The sequence below is a fragment of the Lycium ferocissimum genome, chromosome 7, assembly GCF_029784015.1.
Source record: "Lycium ferocissimum isolate CSIRO_LF1 chromosome 7, AGI_CSIRO_Lferr_CH_V1, whole genome shotgun sequence".
Taxonomy (NCBI): Eukaryota; Viridiplantae; Streptophyta; class Magnoliopsida; order Solanales; family Solanaceae; genus Lycium; species Lycium ferocissimum.
Genome location: NC_081348.1, coordinates 43,704,256 through 43,710,058, shown reverse-complemented (window position 1 = coordinate 43,710,058; position 5,803 = coordinate 43,704,256). Strand labels below are relative to the sequence as shown.

Here is a 5,803-nt window from a genome sequence, read left to right as displayed (position 1 = left end):
CAGCCTATCTACCTCCACACAAGTAGTGATAAGGTCTACAGAAACTATACCCTACTCAGACCCCCCTTATGGGATTACGCTATAGTATATTGTTGTTGTAATGACGTTATAATCTAATTGATCAAAATTAGAGTGCTTATTGTTATCTTTATGAGTTTAAAGCAATAATTTAACAAAACAAGTTTCTGTTCTAAGAATCCAAAAAATTGAAGTAAAAAAACATTGAGGACAGAAATGTAGAAGAATCAGAATAATTCCGAGCCCACAAATTTCTTGTGTGTCCTTAAGAAATCTAATCCCTCATAGTTGTCACGATTAATGGATTAATTCCTCCCGCGATGTAATGGAAAACTATTCTGCAATAGCGGCAATGCAAATTGCAGAACTTCAGCTAACTCAAATGGTGGCAGCAAATCACACGACTCTACGATATTTTTGTTGTAAAAACAAATTCAGAGAATTTAGAGGGGAGAAAAATTCAGATTTTTTGATATATTTCAATCTCTTAAATCTGAAATAATGCTTTTGAATCTATATATAATATAAATCTAGGCATAGACAAGGTGATGTGGCACCTCTCTATGGCCACCATTGCTATTTATCTTTTTTGTCAATTTTTGTTGAGCTTTTACCTCATTTTGTTTTATTAAAAAAATCTAATATATTCATTGGAGAAAACCCCTAATTCAATGCAAGCATAAAAAGAGTAGTTATTGCAATTAAATGCTCATTTATCCGTAAAGAAAGCTAAACATTCATCCGTAAAGAAAACGGTAACTATAATATGAAGGAAGTTGTGAGGCCCTTTTCTCCATTTTTGATTATTAAGTTTCATTAAATTTTGTAACAACCATATAATTAATTCATTATGTATAAGTTATTGTATTAATTATTAAATAATGTATCTATTAGTGGGGAATTGAAAAGCCACCATCAGCTTTCAAGTATTTCAATCGTGCCTTCTCCTTTCTTAATTCCTTTTACTTACTCTTCTTAAATTTCACACTTTATTGTTTGTGAATTTAACATATATTGATGTGGTATTCATAATTTGGAAAGTGAAATTATTGTCTTTAGTCTTTGTAATGCGAGAGCTAATCAAAGATTATAATCTCTATTAAATTCCCTAAACATTATGTTTAATTAATTTTTTATTAGTGTGTATAGTAATGTGCAAAGGGTAGGAGATAAAGAAACGTTATGGGTCTTCTCGCTTCCCTTTAATTAATTTTTTATTAATGTGTATTAATATGCTAAAGATATGAGATAAAAGGACAAGAACCAACTTTCTCTCATACTACCGAGCTATTCATATGTGAATTGTGATTTATGATCATCCATTTTAGCTTCAACGTGCATTAGGAAATTCTCCAGCATGATGAGGTCCATTGTACCATTTTTCTGTTTTACTTTTCACAGTAACAATTTGTTTTATGAGATTCATGTGTTAGCGAATATATCTTTGACCTTATTTCTGTGTTATTTTCGCAAAAAAATCAAATGGAACCATTACTTTACGGGCAAAGGTTTGTCAATGTTTTTGTTGAAAAGTTTACACTCTTACGTCCCACAATTTCTTACTCAATATTTGAAATTTTGGTGATTCATGCTATGCCATTTTCATCGAGGAGCTTGGTACGCTTGGTACCATCTACCTCAATGTTGAACGCATTTCATCTAAGGTAATTTTGAACAGTCTCTGAATTCATAATTTTATTCTACTGTATGAATTTATTTTAATTTCTTTTACAATGACAATTTATTGATTAGATTTGTTCTGAGAAACCAATAAAATCCTTTTTGCATTAGCTTTACTTGATTTCTCTACTAATTTAGGTTCTTTAATATTTTATTTAGCAAACGAAAACTATATGTAGTTATTCCTTGTTTCTATGTTTTAATTTACATCTTATCTTTTCTTTTTCTTTTTCTTTTCTTTTTTTGGTTCTTGACAAAGATAAAAATCTTTTTTTATTTTTATGTAAATATAAGGGAGAGACGAAGGAAAAATAAGTGAGGGAATTACAAGAGAATCAACTCCTCACCAATAAGGTGAAAGTCTAGGTAACAAACAATTAGACTATTAAGATCATCCACAGTGATCAGAATCTCACACTATATTACCCCTCTATTTAACTTTTTCATCTTCTTATTATTTTTATCTGCTTGATTATACCCTATATATATATATATATAGGTCAGCTCAGTTCACTAAACCTTCTCTATGAGCGAGATTGGGGAAGGGCCAGACCATAAAAGGGTCTATTTTTCACAACCTTACCCTGCAATTCCACAAGAGGTTGTTTCAGTACAACGGAAACTTAAAATGATGGAAGTATTGACATGGTATTTCTATTACAGTGTAGCTGAATGTATATTCTGCTCGATATTAACTTATAGTTTGAGAACCGTGAAAGTTAACCATCATTATAAACTATATTAAAAACAGAATAAAGTACAAAATAATGAGATGCAAAACAACAGAATTGGTTGGTAATTTTGAGGCAAATCATAAAGGGATCGACGATTGACATCGCGAAATCATATGAGTAATCATGGGGTTCTGGTCTTTGCACTTTTCATTCCCTTGAAATGTGAATGAACATGTAATTTATTGGCCATTGTTTTTCGCATCCAAAATACACATTGATTTCACACTTTTTTAAAGTTTATCTTTTGAAAGACAAACTAATGATAACTTACTTTAAGTTTTAGAAACTATGCTTTGTGATCATTTTAATATTTAGATAACTGAAATTTAATAGTATTATAGATTTAAGGAGGTTTTAATACAACGCGATGCGCGGCTAAATTCACTAGTTTATTAATAATGAAAGGGCATAATAAACAGGTGCAACCGAAAAAGTGAGTCTTCCATTTCCCATTCCCGCCTTCCGAAAAGAACTCAACAGTTATTCTATGACATAATCTATATATAATATAAAGCTAGGCATATACAAGGTGATGTGGCACCTCTCTATGGCCTAGAAACCTATTTATCTTTTTTCTCCATTTTTTGGCTTTTTCTACCATTTTTTTCAATTTTTCCTATTTCTTATTCATTCATTTATGTGTTACCATTAATTACACATTGTTCTTTCTTAACCATTTCTAAGAAACTGAAAAGCCACTCCACTCCATACAATCTTGTAAAAATTCCCTCACTCTCTTCATTGTCTGATGTCTAATAAATCATTCCATTTTAACATTTGTAACAGCAAAAAACGGATACTTCAATGTGATATTTATTGGCTTTAACAATTTGCCATATTCATCAAAATACATAACTGTCTTCTTTCACTATTTGTATGAGCATAAAGAACAAGGCTACATGTATTCTTTAGGCTTTACACTCTTGTGGCGGAAGGCAGAAATATGAGAGAGAGGGTTTTGGTCTTTTCCTGTTTTCTTAGTCATCAAAGAAAAAAGTGTGGTGATTCTCCAAACTTGTGGATTTTGTTTAAAGAAATCTTAAAGTTGTATTTTTTTTTCTGTCTGTTTTTGCTAGGTTTCTTGACTCGGCAAGGTGAGATAAAAAAATATGCAAAGCACGATCAGGATGTATTGGTGGTACTTCTATCCAATTTGGAGTTATATTGTTGGAGAAAAGAAATTCCATTTATATAACATTTTTATGTCGAGTTTTGGTTGTTTTATCTTCTCTTGCAGAGTTGTAGCTAATAGAAAAGATCACACTGATTATAAACGATTACCAGTTTTTCATTTATGCTAATTGTTTGTAGCGCAGATACATGATAAATCTATGAAGTTGTATGCTCCATGGTATATAGAGGACATGATTTGTCACTTTTAGTATATTTTTTTAAGGTGATAGTCTCATGTAGGATTTATACAGCATCAAGCATCTATGAACAAATTGATTTGTCTTAGGGAGTGGAGAAAGGATTGGACAAATAAATAGTACTAACAGGATGATTGAGGTACGTGTGTTATTTTCCCAGCATTTTGTATTCATTTTATAAAATGATAATATATTTACGACAGTGTTAAAATTCAAATTTCTCATTTTTACTTTTAAAGTTGTTCATTTTGAAATTATTATTTTACTTCTAATTTTACTATGGAGCTAATATTTTCCATATTACAAAAGATATTGTTTATGTTAATTTCTCTTTGAATGACATTTCCAGAATTTATATTAATTTTAATGATTAAAATGATCAAACTTATACAAAGTTTGATTTAATTTTATTTTCACTAGATTGTGATCAGGTTCCAATACAAACTTATATTGTGATCAGGTTTCTTTTTCTCTTATATTTGTCTCAAATAATTGCTGAAAATTAAAAATCACTCCATCAATAAGTTTATAATTATCCACATTCATTGCTCAATTAAAAGGGAAAAGACATTTAATTTTATTCCAATAATTAATATGATTAATTTATGTTAAATTTATTACTAAAAACAAAGAACTTTTTCCTCTCCCGTGTTATAGGATCACTAACTCCTAAATTTTTCTTCCTTTTTATTTAAGGAGTTTAGCTTTATGTTAAATTTTAGAAGGTGTCCCAAATTTCCAAGATTCATATCATAATATGTATTCCTCATAATCATTTTCAGACTAAATTCAAGTGAAGATTCTCCTTACATTTCTCTCCTGATTAAAATTTGTGAGTATGACCTTTTTTAATTGAATTGGTTTTTCTTACCAACTTAGTTGTGATTACAATTCCATACACCCTGGTCTGTTTTTTCAGAGCAATCTATATTAATTGCAAACAAGCAAACTGGCTAAATTCATGCCTTCGAAGATAAGAGAACAAGTTAAAAATGAACGTCGTTCGAGTGTTGTTGCTGCTTCCGGTGTCTTGTGTCAGTGGTGGGCTGGTGGCTGTCGATAGTCACCGTGGTGGTTCCGTGGGTATCTCCGTGCAATGTCCCCATCTGTTTTGAGAGAAAGTGTGCATGCTCGATGTATATGGGCTATGGCTTGGGACTATAAGAATCCTGGGAGAATAAGACTCCAAGTACTCTGTTTGAAGAATTAATCATACAAGCTTTTGCACCCCTTTTTTTTTTTAATGTTTGTTTGTTGATCTTATGTTGCCAATCTGTAAAGTTTTGTATCATATAAACTTGTCATTTAGCAGGATGATTGTTTTTGTCTTTTATTTTCAAATTTCCTATTAAATATTTGTTTTGTAAATTAGAATATTTATGGTCTATTTTTATTTGATCTTATTGTAATTCAATTATTGTAGAAATAAGCATGGACAATTTTGACATTTTTACTTTAGCGTTTTTGATATTATACTGTCGTGACCACTTTCTTTTTATATTTACTTTAAGTTCTGTTGTTTAAAATACGTATTGCAAAATACCTAATCATTAGAGTTTTAAACTTGTAGGTTTAGACTATTTTCTGAAGAAAATTTTTAGTTGTTGCTAAAGTTATTTTGGTTATCGTTAATATTCGAATATTAAAAAATATTTCATGAATGATACGATAATAATTAGTAAAGCGTGGACAAATTAATTAGTTAATTTCTAAACTTAATTTACTACAGTTGTTTCGCGCGGCCTACTTCACTAGTGGTTAAATAACGTCACAAAATCTGGTTCTGTATCTCTCTGCCGTGTAAAGAGTTTTCACAGCATAAAGATGTTATTCGTAATTAGTCAAGATCTTGTAGTGGGCATTGCGAATGCCGCCTGTAATATTATAAAAAAAATGGTGACGTATGTATTATACGGATGAGTTGAAAACAAAATTATGATTTATTTATATCTGTTTAATCCCTAATAAAATCTAAACTATCAAGTTAGGTCACGTCATAAG

At 30.3% G+C, this 5,803-nt stretch overlaps 1 long non-coding RNA gene across 1 annotated transcript; it reads left to right on the top strand.

The window, feature by feature from the left end:
- The first annotated feature begins 2,933 nt into the window (after positions 1 to 2,933).
- LOC132062870 (uncharacterized) lies at positions 2,934 to 5,130 on the top strand. The gene is made up of 2 exons (XR_009416269.1): positions 2,934 to 3,941; positions 4,585 to 5,130. It is a non-coding gene; the product is annotated as an uncharacterized LOC132062870 (long non-coding RNA).
- The last annotated feature ends 673 nt before the right edge of the window (positions 5,131 to 5,803 follow it).